The sequence below is a fragment of the Macrotis lagotis genome, chromosome 3 (assembly GCF_037893015.1).
Source record: "Macrotis lagotis isolate mMagLag1 chromosome 3, bilby.v1.9.chrom.fasta, whole genome shotgun sequence".
NCBI lineage: Eukaryota > Metazoa > Chordata > Mammalia > Peramelemorphia > Peramelidae > Macrotis > Macrotis lagotis.
In genome coordinates this window covers 243048290-243066017 of record NC_133660.1, presented here as the reverse complement: position 1 = coordinate 243066017, position 17728 = coordinate 243048290, and the positions used below count along the sequence as shown (strand labels likewise).

General features: G+C 36.5%; 1 long non-coding RNA gene across 1 annotated transcript in view; it reads right to left on the bottom strand.

Moving 5' to 3' along the window:
- Positions 1-11915: 11915 nt before the first annotated feature.
- Positions 11916-17728, bottom strand: part of LOC141518375 (uncharacterized) — a 149169-nt gene continuing 143356 nt past the window's right edge. The window contains exon 5 of the long non-coding RNA XR_012477174.1: positions 11916-13429. This is a non-coding gene — a long non-coding RNA (uncharacterized LOC141518375). The remainder of the gene's footprint in view (positions 13430-17728) is intronic.

The following is a 17728-nucleotide window of genomic DNA, read 5'->3' as shown; positions in this document are numbered from 1 at the left end:
TGAATAGAAAGTCTGACATTCCAACAGAAAACTCAAGAGAAGTATAAAAAGGTAAAACATAAAGGGAAATCCTAAGAGACTTATTAGTTTTATTCTAACATGAAAAATGATACATGTAGTCCCTAAGAACTTTATCATCAATAAGGCAGTTTTATTTACTTAAATAGAATTTTATTATAGAAATTTATATAGGAATTATTTAGGATTTTGTATAGAAAGAAATGAATGTGGGTCAGTTATGTTGGAATGATCTCAAAAAATTTTTAAAAATGAATTGATACAAAGTGAAGTGGGAAGAAACAGAAAATCATTGTGTACAATAACAATAATTCTATAACAATGATCAACTGTGAAATATTTGGCTACTCTGATCAATACAATGAATCAAGACAATTCCAAAACACTCATGATGAAAAAATTCTATCCACTTGCAGAGAGAGAAGTTTGATGATTTCTGAGTATAATTGAGGCATTATTTTCTCACTTTATTTTTTTTGGCTTTTTTTTCAATATGACTAATATGGAAATAAATGTATTTTGCATCATTTCACATGTAACTGATTTAATTTTGTTTGCCTTCTCAGTGGGTGAGGGAAGGATAGAGAAAATTTGGAACTCAAAATTTTAAAAGAAAGTGATTTCAAAAATAATAAAAATAACAAGATTTTTTAAAAATAAAATAAATATATATTTTAACTTAACTTTAATAAAATGGGCATCTTATTGATATAGATATAATGGAGGAAACAAAGAGAAATATACAAAAAATTTCAGGTTTCCACAACATACAGCTTGGTTTTCTACCACATAATAAAAATTATCTTCTATGACATCCACATTAAAAAAAAATGAAGAACGCTTCAATGATCCTCCTTCCTTTCTTCTTTAGCTACATTCTTTTCATCCCCTTTTTTCTCTTTACTGAGAGAAAATAAAGCACTTATTGAAAATATTCATTTCTTCTTAGGTATTATTTTTTGCAAGGCAATGGGGTTCAGTGACTTGCCCAAGGCCACACAGCTAGGTAATTAAGTGTCTGAGGCAGATTTGAACTCAGGAATTCCTGACTCCAAGGCTAGTGCTCTATCCACTAGCACCACCTAGCCACCCCTCTTCTTCATTCTTGAAGAAGACCATCAGGGAGGTAATGCCATGAAAAGCAAGTGAATTGGATTTGAGTGAGGGGGTGCTCTGCTAAGTCACTAGCCTCACTTTCACACTTCCCAGAGCCATGTGGGTCCAGTGACCAGAATCAGAAAAATAGGAGGTGGTCTAAGATGCAAGGCAGTCAGGGTTAAGTGACTTGCCCAAAGTCACACAACTAGTAAGTGCCAAGTGTCTGAGGTCAGATTTGAATTTAGGTCCTCCTGACTCCAGAAAGGGTGCTCTATGCACTGTATCACTTATCTTCCTATACATAGCTGTATACTGTGAAAATACAGTCAAATAAAATACAATCTTTACAGTGGTTTGGTGTCTCATTCTGCATCTTGAATCTATCTCCCTGTTTGCTTCAAGTTGTTCACCTGTAAAATGAGAGTAAAAACAGTGCCTACTTTGCAGGGTTGTTATGTGTTTGATTAGAAAGTATTTGTAAATCTGCTTCACACATAGTAGGAGTTACATAAATCCTTATTCACCCCCTTTACCCTTCTCTATCAAAAATGGATAATGAGGCTCATCATTAGTCTTCTGGAGTTACAGTTGGTTATTGTTCTGATCATATTATTTTGGTCTTTCAAATGGTTTTTCTTTATAATCTCTAAATTGTTCTCCTTGTGTTCATTTTACCTTGGCTCATTTAAGCTCCCCAATTTCTCTAAAAGTGTCTATCTCATCATTTCCTAATGTCATATGCCATAAGTAGAATTAGGAGCACTAAATAGAAAAACTCTATGTTACTCAGGCTATATGAAAGAACAATCTTCTGAAAAAATAAGATGATCTAAAAGTACTGTGGATTATATAAGGAGGAAGTTGTTCAGTGAAAGTTTTCAAGTGGAGCTTGGATGACTACTTGTTGGGCATATTGTAAAGTTTTAATTATATGTGGGTGTAAAAGATTTTTGAAGTACCTTCTAATTCTGAGATTGTGTGATTTTTGTAATTGGTAGTAAATATAAGTGTAAAGTGATCATTACGGGGACAACTACTAGCCCTTACTATAACAGATATATATATATATATTGGATTGAGGACAGCCTTTATTTTACACTTCAGGAAATTCAGAAGATATAAATCACTCATAAGGTTCCTTAATCAGGCATCAAAAGCTCAAAAAGGGGCGGCTAGGTGGTGCAGTGGATAAAACACCAGCCCTGGAGTCAGGAGTACTTGGGTTCAAATCTGGTCTCAGACACTTAATAATTACCTAGCTGTGTGGCCTTGGGCAAGCCACTTAACCCCATTTGCCTTGCGCAAGAAAAAAAAAGCTCATAATATCACCTAAAAAATTAGCAGAACTATTCCATTCTGGTTGGCCCCATTTTTCCATAAGGGTTTCAGAGTTCTTCTGACCCCATGATATTCTATGGCTAGATTTTTTTTGGAAAGGGAACTGAAACAAGTCATTTAATCCCATTGCCTTGCAAAAATCAAAAATAAGAAAAAGAAAAAAAGAAAGAAAGGGAACTGAATCTGGGGTTGTTGGGCGAGGCAGCATTATAACTTTCCAAATGATCCCTAGTTTTTCTATAGAGTCCTATGCAGTTACTCTCAGATTCATAGTGTCATCTCAGGGTTTTTTAAGAATCCCCCCAAAGGGAATACACTTTGAGATTGCTAGGCAAGCAATGCTTTGCATCTGAACCAGCTCTGCCTGAATAACTCAGAGTTATTCAGGGATAGAGTCAATCCTTGGATATGCTAACATTGCTGTGTATACCCAAACAATACTCATACTTAGGGCAATTCCCATGTATTTCCTGTTGAAAGTATTTATTAAGGATTCCTGGTAGAGAAAGCTAGGAAGTCTTTCTTCCTCTCCCCACTAAGAAAAAACCCCTCAAGATTAAAGGTGGAAAGAAGAATTTTAAAAAAGTTTGTGGAGGTCTGTCAACTCATTTTTGTAGACCATCATCGAAGTATGCATGTCCTTTCAATGGTATCTTCCTCCCAAGAATTCAAACCAATCAAAACATCTTAAGGGTGGTTTTAGTCACTGAAACTTGGATTAAGAGATGTCTTTTGTACTCTCATGCCAATGCGCATGTCAATACTTTATCTGGAGAGAATCCAATTCCCCTTCTAGCAAGCTCATCAAATTGATAAGGAAATTTTCATACATATATATATATATATATATATATATATATATTATATATATATATATATATATGTGTGTGTGTGTGTGTGTGTGTGTGTGTGTGTGTATGTATTTGTATAGCTAGGTGGTGCAGTGAATAGAGCACTGGCCCTGGAGTCAGGAAGACCTGAATTCAAATCCGACCTCAGACACTTAATAATTACCTACCTGTGTGACCTTGGGCAAGTCACTTAACCCCATTGCCTTGCAAAAAAAAACTAAGAAAAAAAGAAGATATATGTGTGTGTGTGTATGTGTGTGTGTGTTTGTGTGTATGTATATACATATGATTAGATTGTAAATTCCTTAAGTGTATAGTATGCTTCTTTTAAATGTTTTGTAAAAAGGTTAGATTACAAACATTACCAGTTTTATTACAATGCCAAGTTCAGTTATGAAAGGCTATATTAACCAACTGCAAGCTCTGGAAGTTCCTCTCCAAAAATGACAAAAATTAAATATGGGCCCATTAACATAGCATATATCTAATTATTGTCTAGAAGAAACTGTATAGATGAAGACATCACCAGAGACTGCTAAGTGATAAATTTTTTCAGTCTCAGTAACTCATGAAGGTTATCTGTTCACATGCAGAAGAGTCAAAACATCAGTGAATAAAATATGTACAACAATGAAATTAAGCTCCTTGTGTAACAATGATTTTTTTACATCCACTATTGTTTTTTTAAAGATTTTATTTATTTTGAGTTTTACAATTTTTCCCCTGATCTTACTTCCCTCCCCCCACCCCCCACAGAAGGCATGGTATGCATTGATCCAAATTGAGTGTGATGAGAGAGAAATCATATCCTTAAGGAAGAAATATAAAGTAAAAGAGATAGTAAGATCAGACAAGATATCAGGTTTTTTCTTTCTAAATTAAAAGTAATAGTCCTTGGTCTTTATTCAAACTCCACAGTTCTTTCTCTGGATACAGATGGTATTCTTCATCACAGAGAGCCCAAAAATTGTCCCTGATTGTTGCACTGATGGAATGGGCAAGTCCATCAAGGTTGATCATCCATCACCCTCATGTTGCTGTTAGGGTGTACAATGTTCTTCTGGTTCTGCTCATCTCACTCAGCATCAGTTCATGCAAATCCCTTCAGGCTTCCCTGAATTCCCATCCCTCCTGGTTTCTAATAGAACAATAGTGTTCCATGACATACATATACCACAGTTTGCTAAGCCATTCCCCAATTGCAGGACATTTACTTGATTTCCAATTCTTTGCCAGCACAAACAGGGCTGTTATGAATATTTTTGTACAAGTGATGTTTTTACCCTTTTTTCATCATCTCTTCAGGGTATAGACCCAGTAGTGGTATTGCTGGATCAAAGGATATGCACATTTTTGTTGCCCTTTCAGCTTAGTGTAACAGTCCTTCTAAGGTCACTCTCCCAGTTCTTACTTTGACCCACAAACTAAGTCCCCAGAAAGCTATTGCTATTTGCAACTTGTTATTCATTAACTTTGGCAAAAGAATGTTAAACAACATATAAGTGTTAACTATTTTTATTGTATTTACTGAGAAAGTATAGCAAGGACATCTCCCCAAAACTGGGTGGTCCATCTCTATTCTGTGCACTTTTTTTAGGTTTTTGCAAGGCAAATAGGGTTAAGTGGCTTGCCCAAGGCCACACAGCTAGGTAATTATTAAGTGTCTGAGATCAGATTTGAACCCAGATACTCCTAACTCCACGGCTGGTGCTTTATCCACTGCACCACTTAGCCGCCCCTGTACTTTCAATCCCTAGCAAGAGTAGGCTCAAACTTAGAGCAAACTTACAGTAAAGTATCACCCATGTAGAAAAGATATGTGACCAAGAAGTATCTTCTGACCCAAGGAGTCCTTTTAATCCCCATCTCTGCAATTCCCACCAAATTCTCTTCTAGGTGAAATGGAGGCAAATCTCCTTTGCTCAGGTTGCAGTGTCTGTGTTGCTAGGTTTGAGGACCTAGGACCAACTCCCCATCAGACTCAACTACTGTTGCAACTGGCTCTTTTTGGTCTCTGCTATCAACTTCCCTCTCCAGACTCAAGTTTTCCTTACTAACATGGCAAGGGAAGAAAAAGGCAAAAAAAATAGTGAGGAAGTATCATACTGAATCTTTTTGTATGAAAACTCAATCCTAGCACTATTTTCAATCCTTCTAGCTCTGAGTCAATTACAACACATAGCACCTGACCCCTAGATCCTAATGGGTAAAAGAAGGCTTACTAAGACACCATGTATTGAATTAAAATCAAGTCATAATATTGTATATGTTCATTGTTTTGTACCACAATACATTAATAATGCTTGTTTGTCCTTCATTTTCGAAGAAGACCATGACATCAGGGAGGTGATTCCATGACAAGCACATGAATTGAATTTGAGTGAGGGGGGCTGGGCTAAGTCACCAGTCTCACTTTCTCCTCCAAAGCCATCTGGTTCCAGTGGTCAGATATGATGAATCAGGGCAATTGGAGATGGTTCTGTAGGAGTGACAATCAGGGTTAAGTGACTTGTCCAAGTTCACATAGTTAGTAAGTGTTAGAGGTTGGATTCAAATTCCCCTCTGAATTTGATTATGAGACCAGTGCTCAATCCACTGGGCCTCCCAGCTTCCCTGATACTACCAATACACTTATGATACTGAATTCAGTAATCAGTCTCAAAACAGTGACCAGGGCTACTGAATTCAAACCTCTGTCTTGGAGAATGTAGTCCTGGGAAGAATTTTTGAATCCGTGCTCCACCATTCCCACTTCATTCCATTGTTCTTCTCTCTCCCCAATATGACTTTGACCTCTCTTCTTCATTAAATCCATTCACTATTTAATCCCCAAAATAATCTTCCTAAAACCCAAGTCTAACCATGCCACTCCCATGAAATAAACTCTACCGGTTCCTTATCACTTTCAGGATCAAATATAATATCCTCTGTTTAGCATCCAAAGTCCTTTTCAACCTAGCCTTACCCCAACAGTTCCCATTCTTTTTTTTTTAAAGTTGTTTATTGAAGGCAATGGGGTTGCCCAAGGTCACACAGTTAGGCAAGTATTAAGTGTCTGAAGCCGGATTTGAACTCAGGTCTTCTTGACTCCAGGGACGGTGCTCTATCTACTACATCACCAAGTTGCCCCCATTTCCTTTCTTTTTATACCTTATAAACTTCCTTGCTATTCCATGAACAAGAGCTTCTATCTCTCGACTGGACATTTTCTGTCTGTTCTCCATGCCTGCAATTGCTCTCCCACATCACCTCCTCTCTTTCTCTGGATTCCCTTTTTGGAGTCTCTCTCTCTCTCTCTCTTTCTCTCTCTCTCTCCTATTTTTCCCATATATTGGTAGATATTTGTCTGGTATCTGACCGATTCAATTATACTCTCTTCCAGGGCAGGAACTTACTTTGTTTTTCTTTATATCCTCACTTAGCACAGGCACTTAATAAATGTTTATTGATTGAGGGACTTCTCACATTTATAAAGACAAATAATACAATTATTCTTTCCTAGGTCCTCTTTTCCTCTCCCTCTCTACTACTTCATTTGGTAATCTCATTAACAACCATGGAATTAATTATCACTTCATTGTGATGATTCCCGGACCTACTGATCCAGTCCTTAAAATAAGAAAAAAATTACTTTGGTTCCTAGAAGTCTAGTATATTTATTGAGATCCTACTGTATACAGAGCCTCAGATGAATTAGATCAAGGAACAAGGAAGAAGAAATAGGATACTTGTCTGGAAAGAGTTAGAATATAATGACCATGTCAAGAGAAGGATTGAGATACAGAGTTAGGCTCAAGCTAAGAACATGTTTCTATTACTTTCCAATGATTTCCCTGTTTCTGTCTAATTAGAACACATTATAGACTCAATCAAAGTGGGCCAAATATGATGACACACCCTGGGGGATCCGACATTCCCCTTTCCCTCAGGGCGGGAACCAAAAGGAATGATCCCTTAAGGTGTGCCAGCAAACCAAGCCAAAAACTCGACCCAAGACGATGGATACTAGGACTGGCATTTTTTCCTGCACAAAACTTCCTACAATGGAGAATTATGTGGCTGGAGAAGAAAATAACTTTCCACCTATCAATTAATGTTAATTGAACAGTTGGTGAAAGGAAACTTGGAGAAGGAGGTACAACTTTGTCTACAGTGCTTTCACCCACCTGGGATTACTTCTGCTATTCTACTAGTTCCTGTGGTTGGTTGGCTTTCATTGACAAGTCTGGAACTTGTTCATTCCTGTACTTTGTTTATGATTATATTTAATATAAATGTTACAAGGAGCAGAAAAGAGTAACTATGAGTGCAGTAGATTCTCAGGATTTAAAAGGGCTTCATTCAATTTTATTACATTCTTGGGTAATCAGGCAGTCAATAAGTATCTATTAAGTACCTACTATGTGCTGAGGATACAAAGAAAAGCAAAAAAAAGTACCTGCCCTAGAAGAGCTTACAATCTTGTGAGGAAGACAAAAAGCAAATATGTACTAATAAGTAAAATATATACAGGATAAAAAGAAAATAATTAACAAAGCAAAGATTAGAATTGAGAGGCATTGAGAAAGGTTTCCTTACAAGGTGAGATTCCACCCCCCTCCCCAGGTTGATTTTATTTATTTCCAATTACGTAAAGGTAGTTTTCAACATTCGCTTTTATAAGATTTTTGAATTCCAAATTTTCCTCTTTCCTTTCCTCCTCCCTAAGTCAGCAAGCAATCTTATATATATTAAACATGTACAATGTATTATTATACATGGATAATCATAATAATCATATTTCTTCATTAATCAAGTTGTTAAAAAAAAGAATCAGAAACAAAGGAAAAAACCACAAGGAAAAAGAACACAAAAAAATGAAAATAGTATATTTTGATCTTCAATCAGACTCCACAGTTCTTTCTCTGAATGTGGAAAGCATTTTCTGTCATGAGTCTTTTGGATTTGTCTTTGATCTTTATATTGTTGAGAAGAGAGATGTCTATCATGTTGATCTTTGCACCACAGTATACTGTGTATAATGTTCTCCTGGTTCTACTCGCTTCACTCACCATCAGTTCATGTAAGTCTTTCCAAGTTTTCCTGAAAACCACCTGCTCATTATTTCTTATAGCACAGTAGTATTCTGTTACATGGGGCAGCTAGGTGGTCCAGTTGACAGAGCACTGGCCTTGGAGTCAGGAGAATGGGAGTTTCAATCTAGCCTTAGACACTTGACACTTACTAGCTATGTGACCTTAGACAAGTCAATTAACCCTGATTGCCTTGCATCCAGAACCATCTCTAGTCATCCTGATTCATGTCTGGTCACTAGACTCCAGATGATTCTGAAGAAAAAAGTGAGGCTGGTGACTTAGCACATCCCCCTCACTCAAATCCAATTCATGTTCTTGTCATGACATCACCTCCCTGATGTCATGGTCCTCTTTAAAAATAAAAGACATCAGTCCATTACAATCATATATACAGCTTGTTCAGTCATTCCCCTATCAATTCCCCTCAATTTCTAAAACTTTGCCATCACAAAAAGAGTTGTTATAAATATTTTTGTTCATGTGGATGCTTTCCCCTTCTTATGATCTCTTTGGGATACCTAATAGTAGTATTGATAGATCTCCAAATCGCCCAGTTTCATAACCCATTGGACATGGTTCCAAATTGCTCTCCAGAACTGTTAGATCAATTCATAACTCCACCACAATGTGCTCCAATTTCCCCAAATCTCCAACATTCATAATTTTCCTTTTCTGCATTATTCATCAATCTGATAGATGTGAGAGGTGGTATCTCAGAATTGTTTAAATTTGCAGTTCTCAAATCAATAGTGATTTTAAGCACCTTTACATATGACTATAGATAGCTTTAATTTCTTCTTCTGAAAACTGGCTGTACATATCCTTTGATCATTTATCAATTGGGGAATGACTTGTATTCTTACAAATTTGACTTAGTTCTCTCTATATATATTTTTAAGAAGCAAGGCCTTTATCTGATACACTGATAAAGATATACTGATAAAGATAGATAGATATAGATAGATATATAAAGATATACTGGCTGTAAAATGTTTCCCAGATTTCTGCTTTTCTTCTAATCTTGGTTGCATTGACTTTGTTTTTGTAAAACCTTTTCATTTAATGTAATCATGTGGTCATAAATTCATCTCCTCTCTATGGATCTGACAAGTAAATTTTTCTTTGCTCTCCTAATTTGCTTGTGATATCATCCTTTATGTCTAAATTTTTACCTTTTCTTGGAATACATGTGAGATGTTGGTCTATGCCTAATTTCCACCAAACTGGTTTTCAGTTTTTCTAGCAGTTTTTGTCAAATAGTGAGTTCTTATCCCAGAAATTGGAGTCTTTGTGTTGATCAAACAATAGATTACCATAGTCATTTACTACTGTTACATGTGTATCTAATGTATTTCACAGGTCCACCACTCTATTTCTTAGCCAATACCAAACAATTTTGATGACTGCCACTTTATAATATCGTTTTAGATGTAGTAAATCTAGACCAAAAGGTAGAAGTTTTTCTGGGACCCAAAGAAGCGAGAGAAGCCAAGAGAAGGAGATGAGGAAGAACACTGTAGGCATAGGAGTCAGTCAGAGAGAATTTTTTATGGAACAATAAAGTCAGTGTCATTTGATCAGAGTCAAGGAGGTAGGCGTACAAAGATGTAAGGACACTGACTTTTAACACCAGATTATTAAGTATTTGGAGGTGATGGGGAGCCATTATTGTATTTGGAGGTGACATGAACAGACCAGAGCAGTAGGAAAATTACTTTGATGGCTGAAAGGAAGATGAAGTGGAATGGAGAGAGACTTGTGGCAGGCAGGCCAACCAGTAGGGTAATGCAATAGTCCAGGTGTGAAGTATGAGGTAATGAGGACTTGTACCAGGTGGGTGAAAATATCAGAGAAAAGAAAACATTTTTAAGAGATATCACCCATCTGAGAAGATAGGGATGATACTTTGGTTGCAAGTTTAGAAACCCGGGAGGACATTGGTCACCTCCACCAACCTATTGCCTCAATCAGTTGCCCTCGATAAGGATACTTGGATGGAAGGAGGGCTTTAGAAGGAAAGATAATTAGTTCATTTTGGGACTTGAATTCAACATCAAGAAAGAATCCATCTTCCACTTGGACTTGTGCTTGAGAGGAAGTTATCTAAATTCTTTCATTTTTTTCAAACTTTTGGGTAATTTCACTGTACTTTTCTTTCAATAAAGTTGTTGCAATACTCCTGCCACTACCACCTACAGCTCATCAATTTGAAGGTGTTTAAAAGTCAGTTGGAAAAGCAAGGATGGAAGCAAAGAGATTATGGCTAGATAGGTAGATCTGGAAATCGTCACCATGAAATGATAATTAATTCTTTGGGAGCTGATGAGATCACCAAGTGAAGTAGTTTAGAGAGAGAAGAAAAGAGGACCCAGGACAGAATTCTGTGAGATATCCATGGTCAGTCATCATGACTTAGACGAAGATGCAGCAAAGGACACTGAGGAGTGAGGAGAATCAGGAAAAAGTAGTGTTTTGAAATCTGGAGAAAAGAAAATTGACAGTGTCAAAGACTGCAGTAAGATCAAGAAGAATGAGGACTGGGGTGCAGCTAGGTGCCACAGTGGATAGAGTAACAGTCCTGGAGTCCAGAGTACCTGAGTTCAAATCGGGCCTCAGACACTTAATAATTACCTAGCTGTGTGGCCTTGGGCAAGCCATTGCCTTTCCCCCCAAAAAAGTACACTTATTATATGCAAATTTCCATCATACATTTAGAGCTATAAGAGGATTTAGAGATTACATAATTTCCTCATTTTAAGATGAAGAAACTGAGGCCCAAGGAAGTTAATTCAAGTAACCAAACCTTTATTAAGAGTCTACTATATGACACTTATTCTAAAGCATTAAGTGCTTACCATAAGACCCTTACGCAGACATTGTTCCAAGAACTGGGGATACAAAGAAAGGTAAAAAATAGTCCCTGCTCACAAGGAGCTCAAGGTTCATTGGGGAAAACAACATATAAACAACTATGTGCAAAGAACATATATACAAGCTAATTTGGAAATAATCCACAGAGAGGAGACACTAGTATTAAGGGGGATCAGGGAAGACTTCTTTCCCAAGGTGAGATGTTGTTTCGAATCTAAAGGACACCAGGGAAGCTCAGAATCACTGAAATGGAGTACTTGGAAAAGAAGAAAGTGTGAACCTGGAACACTAAGGGAATTAGGCTATGAAGAGCCTGATGATTTTACCTTTGAATCTGGAGGTACCAAAGAATCACTGGTGTTTGTTGAATAAATGGTTAGCCCTGGGCTTCAGAAAGATTAATTAGGTAGCTAAATGAAGAATGGACTAGATAAGAAGAGGCTTGATGAAGGAGATAAACCAGCAGATTATTGCAAAATGCCAAGGAGTCTTGAGGAGAAAAACATGAGTGAAATAGGATAAATGGACAGATATCTGAGATTCCTCTAAGTCATTTTTATCTTTCCTTTCATATTTCAGGACAGACATGAATTCAATACAACTGAAATTTCTCCTTTTATCAATTTTAGGGTTTTATTTTTCAGTTTTTTTCATTCATGTCTGATTCTTCATAACCTCATTTGGAGTTTTCTTGACAAAGATTCTTGGCAAACAGGGTAAGTGACACAACTAGTTAGTGTCTGGGACCAGATTTGAACTTGGAAAGATGAGTTTTCCTGATTCCAGGTCCAGTAGTCTTATCTGCTGTGCCACTAGCTGCCCTTCCTTTGTCAATACAGCTACTCTATACAATACAGATTCTCTATAAAGCTCATCTACCTTTTCTGCAGATTGGTCCTTGTCAACAACTCTCTTAGGTAACCTTTCTAAATAAAGGCTATAGCTTCTTCATGAATGCAAGTGGAAAATTTTCAAACCCCTTTTGGATCCGTTCTATTTATCTTCTCCGTAAACATAGTAACAAAAATAATGAACATCATAGGCCTTCGGAGTTTCATTCATCACAGCAGTTAAGTGTGTAATCAGTTGGATTCTTCCCTGAGAAGAAATATATCTTGCAAATCTCCCAGCCAATGAAAATATCTTTGTTCTGATTAATTGTGTCAAAGCCTCTTTCAATTTCTGTATCTGTGACTGGTCAGTCATAGCAGATCCACATGGTTTTTGCCTTCACATTTTTTCTTGACAAGTTAGCTATCCTACTGGCTGATGACTAAATCCAACTAGACAATGGCAGATGCATTTAGAGTATGAAGAAATGAAACAAAAGTGAATAAGGATGGGAAAAACAGCTAGACTGGGCCAAACCAGAGGTGATCTGGGCTCTAAGTGACATAATTGTGAGAATGTTGAAGTATCTATATACAAGGTATCTGAAAGGGAGGAATTCAAAGGAAAAAATTTGAACCTTATTATTCCCCCTCAAAAAGGCAATCGAGGGAACCTCAATAACTACCAACCTACATGTACATTCTCCTACCTATACAAAATAAATGTGAGTATCATCATACACAAATCAAGGTCATCCTCAAAGTGAGTGTTAGTAGGGAAATAGTTTACTTTTACAAGCGATATTCATCAATGGGCCATATTTTTACCATTTCACAATAAACAGAAATAGAAAATCAAACATTCCATTGTTCTTGCCATTGATTGATTACGAGAAAGTATTTCACTTGGCAGCCTTGAGGCTTTAAGGTTTTGTTTTGTTTTTTCAACAAGATGCTTCCCATCCATACATCAGAATCAATTAGAGTTCTCTGAAAAATATAACAATAGAAAAAAATTCTGGTTAACCTCTAATGATAAACACTAGGCAAGCCTAAAACAGGGAGTGTATATAAAAGCATTCACCACTCTGAAGGAGGGAATTTATTACAGATTTAGATTAAAGAGAAATTCCCTGTGAGTATTGAGGTTCCCCAGATATTTCTGTTGACACCACACTGATCATATCAAGCACTTTGCAGAATCTTCTAGAAAAGATCTGTATCACTCAAAGGAACATAGTTCATCCAAATGCACAGAAGGACAAAATGGATAAAGAATTTCTGTTGTTCATATTTCAACTTGCATTTCGATGGGAAATATGTAGACCTTGTTCAACTTTATGTGTATCTGAAATAGAAAGTTCAGATGGACAATGAGTTAGGCCTAGAATTGAACAAGAAGAAGACAGCAGATTGTATTGCTTCCAGAAAATTACAAAGCTCTTTTATGGACTGCAAGTTTCACTTGCAAACAAAAGCCCATTTTTAGAGTACTAACTTTTTACCAGTGTTCTTTATGGCAATAAGATATATCAAATCACTGCTCCTAAAGACCTAAAAGTGAGTAGCACATAGAAGTCAGTGGAAAGGCAGGAGCTACCCTGACACATCAGCAATGAGAAACTCCAAGGAAGAATAGGAGTAAATAAATTGCAAAGAATTAAATCATAAAAGTTATAATAACCAAAATTATAATAATGATTATAAAATTAAAGTTATTATTATAATTATCTAATAATATACAAATAACAAAATAACATGATAAACCTATAATAATATTGTTTAACAAGATGATATACATATATTAATTGTATTGACAATATAATAGATATGCGGATATTATATTAGCAATATAATAGATATAATTATAACAATAAATTTATAATTTATAGTAAAATAATAAAATTAGAATTCTATACTTAGAAAAAAGAAAATGGATTGTTCACATGGTTTGAATGAGTGATAGAAGAAAGGCATCCAATGTGCCCTATGGATACTCTTGGAGAAAGCAAGGAAGGTCTCCAGAACATCTGGAGAGCTCCCTGGGGCAACTTTTGGGAGAATATGGCAAGAGTTGCCCAGGATAGTCAAGCATGGATAGGTTGTGATCTTTATTGTTCAAAAGAACTCAGGAATCATTGAGATCATGAGTGTATATGCGTATTTCAGAATAATGAAAAATTTCCTAATATTTAGAGGTTTCCCAAATTACAATGGACTTCTGCAGGAGCTCCCTGCACTGGAGCTTTCCATTCAGAAACTGTGTGACCACTTACTGGAAAGGATATTTTCAATCAGATACAGACCTGTACTGGAGAGCCTCCAAGGTCCTTTCCAATTCATAGATTCTGCAATTTTTTGTGAAAATGTTCAGCAAAGAGAAGATGGCAACTTCTACTTCTAAAGATAATAGTGATATGTTATGGGATTTGATGTTTCCCAAAAGAATCATGTAGTCTAATAATGATCTTCAATTGTGATGCAGTGGATAGGTCTGGAGTCAGAAAGACTATCTTCCTGAGTTCAAATTTGACCTCAGATTCCCACTGGTTGTGTCACCCTGGTCAAGTCACTTAACCCTGTTTGCCTCAATTTTTTCATCTGCAAAATGATTTAGAGAAGGAAATGACAAACCACTCTAGTGTCTTTGCTAAGATTCACAAATAGGGTTATGAAGAGTCAGACACTACTGAAAAATAAGTACTCAACAACTTCTGAATTGTCAATCCAATGTACCACTAAGGTGCCCCTAAACCTTTCAAACTTAAATTAAACTTAAAAGTATGAATGCAAAGAAGTGCCTTCTCAGGAAGGCAATTGTTAAAAGACACACTGATCTTAATAATAATAATTATAAATAATAGACAATATAAACAAATAAATATAAATATAATAAATGCATAAATGTAAATAATATAATATAAATAATAATAACATTTATATAGAACTTATTATGTGTCAGATAGTCTGTTAAATGCTTTACAGTTGTCTCATTTAATCCTCACAATAACCCCATTGGACAGATAAAGAAACTGAGGCCAACATGTTAAATGACTTGCCTAAGAGTACCTGAGGTCACATTTGAACACAGGTCTTCCTGATGCCCAGGCCCTATTGCCTTTTTAAACATCATTGCAAGAATGTAGTCCACCTCTGCCTCAAGGCCTATTGACTATAAGGGTTGATAATAATAATATGAATAATAACAAGGAATTTATATAGCACTTTAAGATCTACAAAGTGCTCTACATTCATTCTCCCATTTGGGCCTCAAAGGGTCATCATGAGGAAAAGAAGAGATAACAAATTACTTTAACTTGTTATATAAATACTTGCTCCCTTAGGAAAAGGACCTGTTCCTTATCAAGTACATCTGGTCCCTTCACTTTCCCTGACATCACCAGTGGGGATATATTAGACACTGGCAGGGAGGTCCAGGCTGAATCAAATCGGGAGGATCTGCATGGAGATCGAAAGCTTTCAGAAAATAGAAGGGGAGAAATGTTGGAGGTGGGGCATCCCCAGGGTCCCCCCCAGTGTCCAGAGCAACATGTTGTATGTGAGCCTTTCAGGTCTAAGAGAGGTGCATAAGCTACAAGTTTTCTAGATGATCACCATTCCATTCATTAGAACTTTGTCTAGCAAGAGGCTAGATAGCGCAGCACAGTAAATCAATCAATAAATACTTATTAAGCATCTACTATGTGCCAAACACTGAAGGAAGACCCAAATTCAAATCAGACCTTTAGCACTTTCCAGCTGTATGACCCTGGGCAAATTACTTAGCCTCTGCCTCAGTTTTTTCATCTGTAAAATGGGGACAACAATACCTTCCCCTCAATGTTGTTATAAGAATAAAATGAAATGTTTTTAAATTTTGCAAACTTTAAAACATAAACTTTAAAATATAAATGCTAGTTATTATGATTAAGATGTCTTTTTTCTTTAAACCATATACATACCCATTAAAAAACTTTGGAAAATTTCCATCCTATGCTTGCTGTCTTGAGATGCCCATCCACTCATTACCTTGTACTAAGGTAATCAGAGCTGGATATTTTGGCCTGATTCTATTGGGAACCTGGAATTTAATATCTGAGTAGTGAAGTCGATGATCATTTAGCTGATATAAAAATTTAGTCTACAAAAATCATTTTTTTTTTGGTTGTAAACAGTTTACAACTCTTGTCAACCTCTGATTCTTTGTAAGTTTGTGTAGAAAAGATGGGGCTAAATGTAGATTCTAAATGTAGATGTCCCCTCCTCTCACCCCAAGCAGTAGAATTAGTATATGCTCTTGGAGAGCCCCTGATATCACCCCGTTATAAGAAGGCTTCCTTTCATTCAAAAACAAAAGATATCATGGAACAGTTGAGTCTAGGGAATACAAATAAGCTTTTTCTTGTTAAAATCTAGGCAATAAAAAAGTATATACCATGATGAGTAGAGAGTTGGCCTCAGGGCCAACTCAATTTCAGTTGTTGCTACATCTTGGTTGGGCAACCCTGGGAAAGTCATTTAATCTCTCCATCCCTAGGCAACTATAAGATTGCAAATCACAAAGCAGGCACACACCTGTATTTATAGAGGAAGTTTCTGGGAGTTCCTTGTATCAATGAATCATAGGTCTAGTTCTTAGCCTTTCAATTCATGATTCTAGATAGTTTGAACAAATAACTAAATGTAGACAGTATCTGATTTATGGATAGGTGGCATTCTCCGCCCCCCCCCAAATTATCTTTAAGTCAACCACTTGGAAAATATTAATAGTAACAGAACAGAGAACCTAACCACCATTTGGAACACTCTTGCTTTGTTTTTTAATGAGATGTGCTCTAACTCGAAATGGCAAGAAAGTATTTCACCCTCTTGCTACCAGAGTAGCCTGCACAGGAAGCTCCCCATCCACTGTCCTAATTTATTTGACTCCTCCAACTCTTTCCCCCAATAAGGATACTTTAGGGATCCTTGATTTAGTGAAATAAGGAGGTGGTGGTTATGCCTTTTCATACACAGAACTGATAACATTAAGCTTCTGTAAATCAAGGGGGATGCATCTACACATATATTTCAAGGGAAAAGTCTCTAGAGTTCCATGTTAATATGGTTCAGTCCTTTTGATTATGTCTGACTCTTTGGAATACCATGCACAAAAGACAGAGACACTATAGTGGTTTGCCTTTTCCTTCTCCCACTCATTTTATAGATGAGGAAACTGAGGAAAAACGGGTCCTCATAGTTAGTATCTGATACTTGAACTCAGGAAGATGAGTTAACCTAGCTGCCCCTAAGTTAACTTTAGAAGTCATCTAGTCTGAACCTCACATTGCTGCAAGTTAGAAAACTCAGGCCCAGAGGGAGAGGTCCCTTGCTCAAGTGACAGAGAGAGGATTTGAAACCCTGCCTTCTGACTTCCAAACCAATCACCATTCCTTTTTTTTTAATCTTTTTTTTTTTTTGCAAAGCAATGGGGTTAAGTGCCAATGACCATTCTTAATGATTTTTCAATTTACTAGAAATTATCCTAGTTTCTTTCAGCTAAAGCAAAAGGCATGCATCTACTATAAAAATTGGAGGAGAAAAAATTTCTGTGAATGATGAAGAGGTAGCAAAATTTGAAGAAGCTATTTCAATAAGAAGCATGTCT